Source organism: Eptatretus burgeri, chromosome 2, assembly GCF_056783735.1.
Source record: "Eptatretus burgeri isolate ZD-2024b chromosome 2, Ebu_testis_v1, whole genome shotgun sequence".
Taxonomy (NCBI): domain Eukaryota; kingdom Metazoa; phylum Chordata; class Myxini; order Myxiniformes; family Myxinidae; genus Eptatretus; species Eptatretus burgeri.
In genome coordinates this window covers 79,287,437-79,303,266 of record NC_140962.1, presented here as the reverse complement: position 1 = coordinate 79,303,266, position 15,830 = coordinate 79,287,437, and the positions used below count along the sequence as shown (strand labels likewise).

At 42.2% G+C, this 15,830-nt stretch overlaps 1 protein-coding gene across 11 annotated transcripts in view; it reads left to right on the top strand.

The window, feature by feature from the left end:
* LOC147032393 (zinc finger protein 385D-like) overlaps positions 1-15,830 on the top strand; it is a 722,012-nt gene that overhangs the window by 162,168 nt on the left and 544,014 nt on the right. Inside the window, exon 2 of one of the 11 annotated variants that reach the window (XM_085869984.1) lies at positions 2,726-2,833. The exons of the other annotated variants lie outside the window; for them this stretch is intronic. The gene's annotated coding sequence lies outside the window, so the exon portion shown is untranslated. The remainder of the gene's footprint in view (positions 1-2,725; positions 2,834-15,830) is intronic. 11 annotated transcript variants of the gene reach the window in all.

The window sequence follows — 15,830 nt, the reverse complement described above, 5'->3', positions numbered from 1 at the left end:
TACAGGGTGGCGATAATGTGGATTAAATCGCGTTTTATTTGCTCGTTCAATTGGCGCATAACACCAGGCTGAAATTGAGAACGAAGAAACATCAGTGAGGTGACTTGAAGATAAAAATTACAAGGATTGTTACATGGTGGACAAATGCAAACGAAGTACCATTTGGGCTAAAGGACTGAAAAAAAAATGTCATGCTCTAAAAAATGGGATAACCGGCATGGTCTGTATGACGTAATTATCTTTTAATTACTGGGACATTATGAAAGGAAAAAAAAAAGTAGAGATTTTTCATTGCTAAGTTTGTTTTTGAGGTCAAGGAATTCAATTATATCATTTCTTTTAAACTGATCTATTAGGCGATATCACGTCATTGTGACATCATCGTCTCTTAAATTATGCCTGGTATTGGCTTGATGGTTAGGGTGGTGGGCTGAAGATCCTAGGGTCTTGAGTTCAAATCCTGCTCAGATGTTGAATTACTACCAGGTGGGGTTGACTGCCTGTCATCCTTCTGATGTCGGCAAAATGAGTACCAGCTTGCTGGTATCCTGCATCGGAGTGGTGACCCATCCAGGATTGTGCCCAACAGCCAAGGTGACTGCTTCAGCAGCACCAACGCACTGCACAGAGTATGGTCCTAATGGGTGCTTGGATCTCTTAAATTGTCTTATAAAAAATTTTAAAAAACGCCATGATTGTATTTAATTGTCTCTGTTTTTGTGGCCAAGCATTTTAACAGTGCTGTCACTTCATTTCATTGAACTCAAATAATAGGTGTTATTATGTCATTGTGCCATCTATCATAATAAATGTCAGTGTGTGTCAGTCGATCCGTCATTCGGTACATCTCCACCATAGCTCCAAAACCATGAAACCTAGTGGGCCCCAAACTTTTCATGCACACACAGGGAACTCCAGGGTGGTGCATGAATGAAATTGGATGTTTAGGTTAATTTAAACAAACCTTTTGAAGATAATTTAGGGGGTGCTCATCACGAAAAACCAAAATATTGGTGACACGCCATCTTGGTCATCCTCTGTCAGCTCGCAAGAGTCTTAAGCTGCCCTTTTTTGGCTTTCTCAACAATGCCTTGGCTTGATACAGGCTGCAACGATTTGTTAAAGATGAAGTTTTAATTTTTTTATTTATTTTGCTAAATCACTTTCCTCACAGTGCCTCGAAAGTCTACACCCCCTCTTCAAAATGTTCACCTTTTGTTGCCTTGTAGCCTGGAATTAAATTGCCTTAAATCAGACTTTTTCCACCTTAATTGACACTTCGTAACCCACAACTTCCAAGTGAAAAACAAATTTCAGAAAATTAATTAAAAATACAAAACGAGAATATCTTGGTTGGATAAGTGTCCACCCTCCTGGGTTAATACTTGGTGGAAGCACCATTGACAGCAATTACAGCTGTGAGTCTGTTGGGATAGGTCTCCACCAACTTTGCATACCTTGATTGGGCAATATTTACCCATTCTTCTGCACAAAACTGTACAAGCTCAGTCAAGTTGTGTGGGGAGCATTGATGGACAGCAATGTTCAAATCATGCCACATATTTTTGATTGGATTTAGGTCAGGGCTCTGACTGTGCCATTCAAGGACATTTTTATTTTTTGTTCCTTAGCCACTCCAGTGTAGCTTCGGCTTTGTGCCTTGGGTCATTGTCATGCTGAAAGGTGAAATTCCGTCCCAATTTCAGCTTTCTTGCAGAACACAGAAGGTTTTCCCCTTGGATTTTTCTGTGTTTTGCTCCATACATTTTCCCTTCTGTCCTGACAAGTGCCCCAGCCCCTGCAGATGAGAAACATCCCCATAACATGATGCTGCCACCACTATGCTTCACAGTAGGGATGGTGTTCTTTGGGTGGTGTTGTGTTAGATTTGTGCCAAACATAATGTTTTGCATTTATGCCGAAAAGTTCCATCCTGGTTTCGTCTGATCACAAAACGTTTTGCCGCATCATTTCAGAATATCTTGATTGTTTTTTTTTTTTTTTGCATGCCTCAAACGAGATTCGAGGTGGGCTTTTTTAGTACTGGCTTCCTTCTTGCCACCTGACCGTACATGCCAGACGTGTGGAGTGCTTCGAATGTTGTTGTCACATGCACACAGTGATCAGTGTTTGCCATAAAGGCATGTAGCTCTTTCAAAGTTGCCATTGGCCTCTTGGTGGCCTCTCTGTTCAGTCTCCTCTTTGCTTGGTCATCCAGTTTGGAGGGGTGTCTTGACTTATGCAGGGTTTTTGTGATACCATACCACCTTCCACTACTTAATGATTGTCTTGACTTTGCTCCAAGGGATATTCAAGGCCTTCGAAACATTTTTATACCCATTCTCTGATCTGTGCCTTTCCACAACTTTATCCCGGAGGTCTTTTGGAAGTTCACGGTTGAGTCTTTGCTGTGAAATTCACCACCCAGCAGAGGAGACATACATGAACAGCTGATTTTATTCTGAAATAATCCGAATCACGACAATTTAACACAGGTGGAGGCCAATTAACTTAGTGTGTGATTTTGAAGGTGATTGGTTACACCTGAGATAATTTACAATTCCTATTATAAGGGGGGTGGACACTTATCCAACCAAGATATTCTAGTTTTTGTATTTTTCATTAATTTTCTGAAATTTGTCGAATTTGTTTTTACTTGGAAGTTATGGGTTACAATGTGGATAAAAAGGTGCAAAAAGTCTGATTTAATACAATTTAATTCCAGGCTGGAAGGCAACAAAATGTGAAAATTTTGAAAGGGGGTGTCGAGTGCTTGAGCCACTTGACAAGTGCACTCCAAGCTGCTTGGTTGTTCCTTGCAAAGCCACCAGAAGTAAGACCTTTCACTTCGCTGATGGGAATACCAATCTTTGCGTAATTGTAAAAAAAAACAAAAACGGGATAACAATTAACTTTCACCCTTTAAAAATTGTGCAAAAAAATTATTGTAATATCAGCTGCTTTATCATATCCTTTTCTCACCTTTGGTGCATGTACAATGCCCGACTTTGTGATTATTTAAATCGATTTCGTACGCTTCCTATACCCCCCCTCACGCTGCCTTCCCCTCTCTCACACTGCCTTCCCCTCCCCTCATGTATCCTTCCCCTCCCCTCACGTTTCCTTCCCCTCCCCTCACGTTTCCTTCCCCTCCCCTCACGCTGCCTTCCGCTTGCCTCACGCTGCCTTCCCCTTCCCTCACGCTGCCTTCCCCTCCCCTCACGCTGCCTTCCCCTCCCCTCACGCTGCCTTCCCCTCCCCTCACGCTGCCTTCCCCTCCCCTAACGTTGCCTTCCCCTCCCATCACGCTGCCTTCCCCTCCCCTCACTCTGCCTTCCCCTCCCCTCACGCTGCCTTCCCCTCCCCTCACGCTGCCTACCCCTCCGCTCACGCTGCCTACCCCTCCCCCCACGCTGCCCTCCCCTCCCCCCACGCTGCCTTCCCCTCTCCACACGCTGCCCTCCCCTCCCCTCATGCTGCCTCCCCCTCCCTGCCCCTCGTGCTGCCTTCCCCTCGCCCTTGCGCTGCCTTCTCCTCGCCCTCACGCAGCCTCCCCCACCCCAAAATGCTGCCTCCCCCACCCCCTCATCTTGCCTTCCCCCTCACGCTGCCTTTCCCTCTCACGCTGCCTCCCCTTTCCTCCCCTATTGCTGCCCTCATCCCAACCCCCCTCCACCACTGTACAACTCTACAGAGGTCGCGGAGAGGAAAGGGTGTCAAAAATGTGTGAATTGGACAAACGAAAGCTGTTTTATTTATTTATTTATTTATTTATTTTCGCAGTTGGAACTGCTGCTCTGATCAATTCTACAATTCATCTCAGGTTAAGAGATTCCAGAGCTTATCATATGTGTGGAAATTAAATAAATCCATGAACACTTGTGTGGCTTTTACAGTGATTGAAGGAAAATGCCCTAACCGTCCCTTCCCCTTCCCTCATGCTTCACTCCTCCCAAAGCCCCTCCACGCCCCACAGACATCTCTGGGCGGTGTCTGGACATTGTTTAGTACGACCCATTTGAATGTGCTGTTTTAACGTTCACAATTTCGTTCACTCCTGTACTAATGCTGGCATTAGGGGACCATCCCCCCGGCTTTCCCTCAAGTCCCCCTATGAAACGCATGTCCATACAAGAAGACCCTTTCGGTTATTGAATGTTTTGTTGCACGACTTAAAAAAACAATCTGTAACCCCATGTGCTGGTTTGGTGTAAAAATGGTGCTTTTGTCCATTGTGTAATGATCCCATCATTGTGCTGAGCCACCACACTACCGTGTGAGAAGTATAAAACATCAAAATTGTTTTATGAAGTACGAGTAAGACAGTTAACAATGTTTACAAGATAAGTATATTCATTTTGTGTGTAAAAGAGTGCGATTGTTGTCTCATTGTGATATAGCTGATAATTTCCTGAAAGATGCATCACATTATATCTCCATAAATTCACATGTGACAATGGAGCAAGGTGTGTGTGTGTGTATGTGTGTGTGTGTGTGTGTGTGTGTGTGTGTGTATGTGTGTGTGTGTGTGTGTGTGTGTGTGTGTGTGTTTGTGTTTGTGCGTGTGTGTGCGCAACAGACATATTAACTGGAATAGTACACATGAACTATGCCACTGCCTTCCCTGAACAATAGGGGCAGCTGTTTTGGCAAACATTAGACATTTAACTTGGTTTACAAGACATTAAAGTGAAATTGAAACTTCTGGCTTCATTCCAACAGTTGTTGAACGAAACAGAACCACTCACAATAAAATCAGTGTCAGCTGCTACATTAGTAGCTGTAACGTCAAACAGTCTTGATCGGGTTCACAAGCCTTTTTGGCAATGTCTTCCCCCACCCTTTAAGCAATGCAACCGCCCCATCCCCTTATGATCATGATAGGTAAGCCATAAATGTGTCCATAAATTGATTTCTTTGTCGGAGTGAAAGGAGCAGAGGGGGTGAGGGGATGGCTTTGTTAAAAACTGGCTTTTCGAGGCGATGTAGGCTGACTGATGCTACGGTTGGCAATGCAGCAGCTGATATTTATTTGAGCAGTGTCTTTCGCAGAATGCAACCCAAGCCGGAAGCTACACTTGAACGCTCATCATATTTCTTAACCACAATTCAAATTCAAAATCGTGTGCATGCGTGCGTGTGTGCGTGCGTGTGTGTGCGTGTGGTGTGTGTACGTGCGTACATTTCCACATTTACATTATCAAAACTCCCGATATAGATTGTATGAGAATTTCAAGTTGAATGGAATTTTAATTTGATCAAGAAGCCTTGACTTGTGCGTGGTTTAAGCGAAGAATGATTTAAGACATTATGAGATAATTCTTACTCTTTCATGAGTTGAGATTTTGTGTATAATTTATTAAACGCCCATCTTACACATGGTATGAGCTATTCGATGCGATTTGGAGAGCTCTATTTTTAACAGTAAGTGCGAATGTAACTTTACTCCTTCCAAAAACTTGATCTGCTGGGCTGGCATCCCTCATCAGATTTCTATCACATCTCATGATGAGTTCTATGAGTTTCTTTTCTTTTTTTTGTAAACTATTGATATATACATTTATTAGCTTTTGTTGGATGATCTCAAGTTATATATTGAATCATTGAAATGTATTGCTTGTTAGTTTGAGAAAATATTCAAGGATAAATCGTTCCATAATTGAACAAGTAAAAAAAGATATAAAATGTCATCGCCCCTGTTGTTTTCACAATTTTACTGTACTGAGTTAAAGGCAAGCCCATATTTCTGTACAACTAAAATGGCCGCCTGTTTACCAGTCGACCATCTTTGATCCGATCTCAAAATAAAGTTAGGTGCAAGTGCATGCCATTGTGTACTGTGCTTGTGGCACGTGTGAACAAATTCAGACCATGCATGTCTGAGAAATGGTTGAGGAAGTGTTCAACATCAGGTTTTTTGTTTTTTTAACAACTAAAATGGCCGCTCGTCGGCCATCTTTGATTCAAAACAAAATGTGTATATGTATACCATAATGTGTTGTCTTTATGCCAAGTATGAATAAAATTGGTCCATACACGTCAGATATATGGTTGTGGACGCACACACACAAAAAATTGAGACCAAATCCATCAGCACCCGTTTTGGACGAAGTTCAACGGGGGCTAATAGTATTGGTCTCACTTTGGAGACATTATGCATTAGCTTAGTTGGGTTTTTCTTTTGTAACCTTTGTTAATTTTTCTCATCTTAACACATTCCTTAGCATTCCTTGGATTCCAATACAAGTTTTGATCCATAAACAGCATTGATTTCTATTTTGTGTACTTCTTATTCGTTCGTATGTTGCACAAGACTGAAGGGTGGCATCATTGGCTGAGAGCATGGCAGTACCACTGATGCAATGCCCTCTGCTGGTCAGGGCAGGAATTTGGAATTTGTTCACGGTGCCGGCAAACCCTCGCCTACTCTTTATGAAGGACACCGTGGGATCTCTAACATCCACCAACTAATGCCGGCAGATTGAATTCCCGTTTAACGTCCTTCGGAGGGACAGCGCTCACGTGGATGAATCACCCTGCCTGTGAAACGTGGGGATGACAGTTTATAGCTGTCGGGATTCGAACCAAGGCTAGACAGCTTCGAGGGAAGTGTGTATACCACGAGACCATCCTGTCAGCCCTATTGTGTACTGATAACCTTGTAATGAATGTAAATGTATGTTGGTGTCTCCTTAATGTTTTATTTCATGAAATTTCTCCAGAATTTATGGCCTGATGGAAAAAAAAATCGATCATTGACATTCAACAAAATTTTTACTTTCCTGCTCTGCCTAATTACAACAATACAGGATTGACTTTGGCCGAGAGACCAGTTATGTTTCTCATCATTGTCCTTAAATCCTTGGCCACATATTTATTGATCAGCCTCCATAAATGACAAACACATCTCATGCAAAGTGTTTGACATTATTACAGTCTGATGGGGTTTGAAGCAATCCATTACATGCAAGCCTTTTCTTATCATGAATAATTCATAACAATGTCAACCTTCTTGGAGAGGAATTCTATATCCTTCACCTATCTCCCTTCGACGATGTGATTTTTTTTTTCAATGCTTCTTTCACTCGGTTGCATGTTAATAGAATATTAATTCTGTCCAATTGAGAAATGCACAAAGATAATTTGAGTACTCATTCTTGTGTTACCCAATTATGTGGTTTTCAAACTCCTTTCTTGAGCTGACCTTGGAGTTTAATATCATAGCAGAAACAACGAAACCAAAAACTTTTGTCCAGTGGTGTCCATTGAAAGCCAATTTTTGCAGTGTCCACATTTTGCCGTTTGAAAGTTCACCTTAAGTGCCATGATATTTTAATGTTTTTCATGTTTTTACTTGTTCTCTGCCAACATGATGTATATGGATATCAATTCTTGTAATGGTTTCAGGTATTGAATGGGTAACACTTTCTTTAATTTTTCACAAATCACCAAAAAGTCTTTTATTTACAAGCTATTGTAATGAAATGTAATACAGTAGTACTTTTTCACCAATACCATCCGTCATAGTGTAAAATATTTTATCGAGTAGATTTACACCTGAAGCGACAATCTGTTGTACAGAATTTGTTTCATAGGTGGTACGATTGAATGGTTTTGGAACGAGGTACTTATGATCATTTTAGACATTCCAAAAATCATAAATGAGGCATATATATATATATATATATATATATATATATATATATATATATATATATATATATATATATATATATACATACATTTATATATTTTCCTGATTAAGAAGTAAATGTATACGGTATACCGTACTACAACAGATTTGGTGAGGTAATGGTTAGAGTGTCTGCTCTAAGTCTGGGAGGTCGTGGTTCAAACCCTGGCCGAGTCCAACCAAAAACTTAAAAAAATAAAAATTGAATGTGCTGCTTGCTTCCTTGATTGATGCTCAGCATTTAAAAGAATAGAGCACAGACAAACAATGCCGGGAAGGCAATGGTAAACCACCCATTATAACAATTGCCAAGGTCACCAAGTTACGTGTGTGCTCTCTACTGAAAGATGTTTTATTACACTTACAGCTGCTTGTGCACTACACTCCATGCTATTCCAGTTATAGTCACAAAAGAACGCAGTTTCAACTTAACCAGCACAATGTAGTGCTTAACAACAAGTTTACCTAGCCAATGCAGTGTCAAAAAGTTTAGTAATCTACAGAGGACAGTGGTATCACCCAGATGTTACACAAGGCTGTAAACTATCCTCAACCCCCCCCCCCCAAAAAAAAAACCCAGCAGAAACATCTATTAAATGATATGCATGGAATAGCCAGTGCTGCAATGATACGGTTACAATGTAACTGCACATGTAACATGAAGTCATTTCATACACTAATGATGTCTGGGACACTGTTTTTCAATGCATGCACCATTAAAATAATCAACAAGTGATATCCCTTATCTCAGAAACACCTATTTCCATATATGTTGTATCATACATACATGGTGTGATATGGCTACTCTACTGTGTGCGTGTTTACGCACGCACGCACACACACACACACCAACTAAGAATTATTATTAAATAATTTCTATGTAATATGCTAATTGAGTGGGTCCCGGTGTCCGTCCGTCCGTCCGTCCAGAGTCTGTCCGTTAACATTTGACAAAAACATGTTCTCCTCACAAACAACCTTACCGATATGGATCAAATTTGGTATGATGCATCAGGACAGCAATGTCTCATGGGGTTGTACTCCACATCCAGATAATTCCCCTATAAAGTAGGTAAAAGGGGGCGAGGGGAGGGGGGGTTGCCCAAGTGTTGGTATTTTTTTCCAAAAATTTTCTTCTCAGAAACCATCATCAGATCCAGACAAAACTCACCGTGCCCTAACCTTAAGTTGTGCTCCTCATGGCCATATCTCCCTTGAAAAGGTGGCCACCAGCCTCCTCCCCGAATCCCTCATTTTCACGAAAACATCATCTTCTAATCAATGACCTGAGCCATACGGCCCAAATTTGGTGCAATGCATCAGGACAGTAAGGTTTCATGGGGTTGTGCTCCCCATCTGGATCTTCCCATTGAAAAGAAGGGGAGTTTTGCCCCAAATATTGGAATTTCATTCAAAAATCTTCTTCTCAGAAACCGACAACCGGATCCAGACCAAACTTGCCATGCGGCATCGTGATCATGCCCTAACCTTAAGTTGTGCTCCCCTTGGCCATATTTCCGCTGGAAAGGGGCTCATGGCCTCCTTCCCCTAATCCTTCATATTCAATAAAATATATTTTTCTCACAAACTACATGACCGATTAGGGACAAAATTTGGTACGATATATCAGAACAGGAAGGTTTCATGGGGTTCTGCTCCCCATTTGGATCCGCTCCCTTTAAGTGGCTGAAAAGGGGTGCTTCGCCTTAAATTCAGGTAATGTTTTTGAAAATCTCAGAAACTGATGGCCAGATGCAGATCAAACTCTTCATGCAACACAAGAACCATGCCATTAACTTCAGTTGTGCTCCCCATGACCGCACCACTTTAGGAAGGAGTTATGAATTTACCTCAACATGGAGGAATGATGTCTGAACAATGACAATCAAGCATAACTGCAACTAGCACTCCCATATTTGTCTTCCTTTCCTCTCCTCGCCCAAATTTTTTGGCAAACAGAATGACCAATGTTTTTCTCCTGGAAGAGTGTGCCTTGCATGAGCAGTGGACCAGTCGAGAGATTGCAGAAGTGTGCTTTTGGTGGATGTCATCAGAATTATGGGTTGTACTGTTCTTCCGTGTGGAGCTTCAAGATTCAGCAGATGACAGGCATTTAACCTCGGCATGTGTGTACGTGTGACTATTTGTTTTCTGGCAGTTAAGGATGCATGATTAATGTGTCTGCCCTCCTAAGAGTGTGTCTGCAGGATTTGGTTATTGAAACAGAATTTGATAGTGGGTTTATAATAAACGGTGTGGAAATGTCAGTTGATGATTCCAATGGTGACCTTATCCAGATAGGTCAGCATTGCCCTGAAACAGTTTTTTGTGACTGCTCGTCTGTGGATTCAGATGCTAAACCTTGTGTAATAGAGTGGTGTACTTGGTTTGTTTGTGATGTTGGGTTAAAATGTATTTAGATTGTATTTTCCAACCACTATCTTTTGTTCTGGAGTTTGTCCTTGCTCTTTAACTCATTTTCTGACCATGCTTGTGTTGAGGAATTCTGCGTCCGAAAAATTATGGCTTCATTGGTCGGGGACTCTGGTGCTGCAATGTGTCCATCTTCAGCACCCTATGGTGAGGAAGGAGCTTTTAGGCAGCATCAGGGAGTTACTAGCAATGCCTCATTGATTTCCTTCCCTTTATGGATGGTCGGACTGGGTTGTCACAATTGATGTGGCTTGTGAGGAGAGCTGCCAGGAAATGGGGCAGTGTTTCTGTCGGTTAAATGTTTTCACGCCACCGGCTGTGGTGGGCCACCAGCTAAATTGTTGTGTGCATGAATGGCTTTTTTGGGGATGACTTCTCCTTTCAGGCAGTGGATCAAGTTTTGTCTTCCTTTGGGAAGGCAATAAGCCTTTGCCCTTTAGGTTAACAGAACCAAGTATGAAGTGCCAGTTTTGAGTTAAGGATTTGGACAGATGTAGTCAGTTAGGACCTTTTGCTTTTATAAGGAGACTCGCATTGAACCCGTCGCTTCGCTGACGAGTTGAACAACATAACTTCTATAGGTTGCAGTACAGTCATGCAGTTTATTGACAGTAAGTATGTGCATTTTTTAATTTATTTATTCCAGAAACATTTTGTTCACTGCAAACAACCCAGCGTTAATTTTAGTAATACGCATACTTGTTCTCCAATAAACAGCATTTTGAATTCGTTTTATGTTCCCAGGGATCAGACGTCACATTGTTTCTGTTATTTTTTTTTCCAAGTTGCAAAATTTAATTTTCATTTCGTTATTAATAATTGCCATAAAGGCCTAACCTAGTGCTAGACATAATGCCATAATGACATCTCAGACGCAACGCCGTCTTGCTGTACTGCCATCTTACGAAATCCGTCATCCCGATCCCGAGCGTCTTGCATTCACTCTGTCGCCGACGGACGTCAGATATATGGGTTATGCATTTCAATTGCTGTCAGCGAAGCGAGGGGATGGGTTTAGTGCTGGACGCTGGGACGATGTCCATGTCCATCGAGATCTAGCTGAGCGCTCGACGTAACGCTGTAATGACATCCCAGTGAAAAGAGCGTGGCAAACAGAGGGATTGACGGACAGAGAAATCCGGCCACTTTAACTTGTACATTCAGGTGTTATAAATTAATTGGGGTGGTGGGGTGGGAGGTGTGGTGGTGGTATCTCCTTTCGACCTTGTTCAGAGGGGATCGAGAGAATTTGATCCTTGTTGGAGGGGTGGGATAGGATGAACCTCGCTGTCCCTGTTCTGCAAGCATTAGACCATGAATTGAGTTTATCTTGAATCGTTTTGTTTCACGTATTGATGTTGTTGGTCTTGCTTTTATATTTTTGTGATAAAGTGTGTCCAACAAAACGCAGATTCCCCTGGATGTCTCCCATTCAAGTTCTTACCTGGACTCGACTCTGCTCAGCTTCTGAAATCTGGTCTACGCGTGTTGATTTTGGCTGCCAAATATTCCACTGCACCTCCTGTTGGCTGAACAGCAGAACATTCTATTCAATCACAGCATTTGTGAAAGCATGTCCTTTTATCCTTGTCATATCTGATTGGAATATGGTGCTGGAATATTCACGTCCTTCACGGAAACGCTTTGGGAACGAAGCTTTGTATACACTGTGCGAATAATCATACAGCAATGTCAGTTTGTTTACATCTGTTTATTTTCTCTAAAAGAGGAACTTTAGGGGCTTTGACGCACGACATCCTATGGAGACTGATTATGCAGAACATCCAGTGGACCCCCATATTCCACTGATGCAAGACAGGAATTATATACCTGTGTACTGTAACCATTAAATATAACAAGCCACCCTAAAGATAACCACCTGCTTGTGTTCTTGTGCATTACACAAGAAGCAGTTTTCGAAGACAAATGTCTGACATGTCATATTATTGCTCTTTCCTTAATGGCTCAGCCAACTCTCCAACAGTTGTCATGGTAACTTGCACTGTTACCACAGTAACAACACATTTTTGTGAACTGGTGAATATATCAAGGATAAGAAAGGGAAAGCGGGGGTGGTTGGTGGGGGGGGGGGCTGGGTAGAAGAAGGATTTATTTATTTAGCAGTGATCATACTGAAGCTTTCAAATTGTTTTCAGGAAGAACAAGGACATTATAAGATAATGGGCAGGGATTTGACTGGTGCCTTTCACGGTTAAGGTAAGAGGCCATTTACGAAAACAGAATGCACATTTTGGATCCCCAAATTTTGACCTCATTCGGCATTCATGCCTCGTAGATTTTCTTTCTTTTCTTTCCTTTGCCTTCAAAACACTTTCAATATTGTCTAACCGCTCCCCTCCCGATTCCACAACTCCTCAACCCTCCCTTACATGTATCGTGTATTGTCCTCCATTATTACCTCCACCACTGAAGGTGGACTGAGGTGATGCTTTCTTTCACCCCTGTCTGTTTGCTTATCTGTTTGTTTGTTTGTTTGTTTGTTTGTGTGCAGGACATCTCCAAAAGTTGTGGATGGATTTGGACGAAATTTGGTGTCTAGGTTGGGTGTGTGAGGAGGATGAATCGATTTAATTTTCGTGCCGATCTGTATCCAGATATGAGAATGTTTAAGTGATTCTTCATAATTGAAAGATTGGGCCAAAAACTATCAAAGGTTGGGTGTGTGACAAGGATGACCTGATTAGATTTTGGTAAAGATCCGATTCCGAATCCGGATCCGAGAATTTTTGAAGTGATTCTTCACCTTTGACAGATGGATATATATATATATATATATATATATATATATATATATATATATATATATATATATATATATATATATATATATATATATATATATATGTAGCACGATATCTCAAAAATTTGTGGACGAGTGATGCCAAAACGAGATATAGGAGTTGGTTCGGTCACAAGAACGAGCCAATTTGATTTTAATTCAGGTGCGGATCCAGATCCGGCCTATCGGTGTGTTACAAAACATAAACTGTTCAGCCTGGCGGAGGTATGCGCTCTATCGAGTGCCACCTTGGCTTCCTCCTGTCACAATAAATTTCCATTGAAAAAAAATATTCCCCAAAAACGTCCACTCATTGGGGATTAAACCAAGAATTTGACAATGGAAATGAGCATAATTTTTCGATGCTCTTTTGTATACAAAGCCAAAGCTTGTGGATGAGAGGTTTGGGGGTGTGGGGAATAATGAGGGGTTGGGGAGGAAGCAAGTTGTCGACAAAATTGAAACTCGCTGGAATGAAAGACTGGAAATTTGGAAAGAGGTGTGCTTGGGGAGGGTTAATGGGGTCGGAAAGATTATGGTTTTGGATGGGGGATGATCTGAAATGGTGGTAAACAGCTGTCTTGATGACCTGAAGGGGAGAATGAGATTGGAGAGGATGTGGAAGTTGGGTATCACAGGTGGGGGAGAAAAAAGAGGACCGAATGAGTGGAAGAAATCGGAGATTCTGGATTTTGGGAGGTTCACCAGAAGGGGGTTGATGGTGCACCGCATGCACCCTGGAGACACCAAGGCGGAGGGGGAAGGGGGCGAGGGGGAAACGGGGAAAGAGCAGAGGATGCAAGACCAGAAAGGAGGTGGTGGAAGACAGAGACCACTGACCTGTCTGCAATGTGCAGCTTAATTGCATAATTGTTTGTAGTGTCTGCTCTGTCTGGAAGGTCAGAGATTTGATTTTGATCTTGGCCGAGTTATTCCAAAGACTTTAAAACATGGTACATGCTGCATGCATTCTTGCTTGACACTCAACATTTTATAAAGGTTACAGTATGGAGAAGTGCCATCGTTTGGCATCTACAGGGAGAAGGAAATTTGTTCTTAACTCCCCTGCTGAGTGTGGACAGAAAAGCGATGGCATAAGATATGGCAGAGCTGTTATTCAGTGTGCTGGGAAGTTGTCACTTTCCCCAAGCTCGGCGACGTGTTTGTCTAAAGTCAAGTCCGGTGTTGTCTCGTGGATTTGTCTGCACATGTGTGCTTCATTTGTGTTTCAGATCCTCATTGAACCTTATAGCCTGTAGAAAAGGCCAAATACAACTGAACTATCTTTTTGTATGAAGTATGACCTCACCGTACCAAAAATATTCTGATCCTTTTGATAGTACACATTTAGTCGTTAACTGATTCATAGCAAGGTTTTGAGAAAAATCTGACGAGTCAAGAGAGAAAATGATTGCCAGCGACTTACTTTTTGCTCTGAAATTGTCATTTGACCATGTATTTTGGCGCGTCTACGGGGTTGATGAACGTCACCCATCCCGTCGGAGATTTTGCTTCTTCTGAAGATCGCCGAGTGATGGGTTTCAGGAGGTGAAACTGAGACCTTCCAGGTCTTAAAGTATCCACCTCCATTTCGGTAAGAGCGGTCACGAATCATGGACCAAGGTGTGAAGTTTTATTTCGACGGCTCTTTTGAGGATCGTCACTGAGCCCCGGACAGCTTCCGACTGTAGTTCGTTTGTCGTAATATTCCCAGGGATGGTTTTCAATATTTCTGTGAGGTTCTTTGTCATCACTGTAACAACTTTGGCATTCTTCAGCTTCCAGGATCTTCTCACTCCATTCTTGAGGTTTTGGTATTCGTTCATTTTCTTGATTTCTGCATTATTTAGTCCAAAATCACTGCTATTAACACTTCACTTAGCAATGCCTTCTCTTTTTTTGAACCTACAGTATGTATGATGTCTGGTCGTAACATTTTGTTTTCGATGTTCACGCTCGATGGGATCATTATGCTGGACATGACCGGTGCTTCCATGTTTTCAGTGATTGCTTTTGGTTCATGTTCCCACAAATTCTCTGGAACTGGAATATCAAAGTTTTTGCAGATGTGCCAGCGGATTACTTTACAAACTCTGTTGTGGAGTTGTGTGCACAGCTGTTCTGACGTACGTGTGTGTGTGTGTGTGTGTGTGTGTGTGTGTGTGTGTGTGTGTGTGTGTGTGTGTGTGTGTGTGTGTGTGTGTGTGTGAGTGTGTGGTCATTATTAAGCAGAACATATCATTCTCTTTACTAACCCCACCTCGATACCTCACCTTTCTCTCTTCTTTTTTTTTTTCGGACAAAACTTGGTGGACATGTTGGGTGTGTGGCAAAGACGAATAGATTCGATTTTGGTGAAGATCGGAATCTGGATCTGTTTCCAAGAATTATTTAATTTTTAAGTGATTCTTCACCATTGAGAGATTGGACCAAAAACGACATCGTCCTGCATAGCATGATATTGTTATGGTCCCGGTGCGTCTGCCACGAGCCGACCGCTCTGACAGAGCCGCAAGTCGAGTCGGCCCGACCGATCGCCCGGAATATAGATCTCTACCCGGATAACTCCGAGGCCGATGGGTCCTTGTGCAAGAACCAAAATACGCCAATGGGCAGACCACGTGGGGTCGGGTCGATTGCCAATCTTCAATTTACCTAAATACCCACGTGATCCAACTACCGGGGTATTTCACCCTCGACGGAACAAGCCGCTTAAGCGAGCATGTCCCGTGCGCAATTCCGAGCGGCTTTATCGCCGAGAACCATCAGTCCAAATGTCCCCCTTTTACGGCAAACCAACGGCTTTCTAACTCCCAACACATGAAATGCTCAGTCAATGAAAGAATCGACGCGCTGAAAACATTTAACAATTGGGGTATTTATTAATAATAATGGGGAACTAGG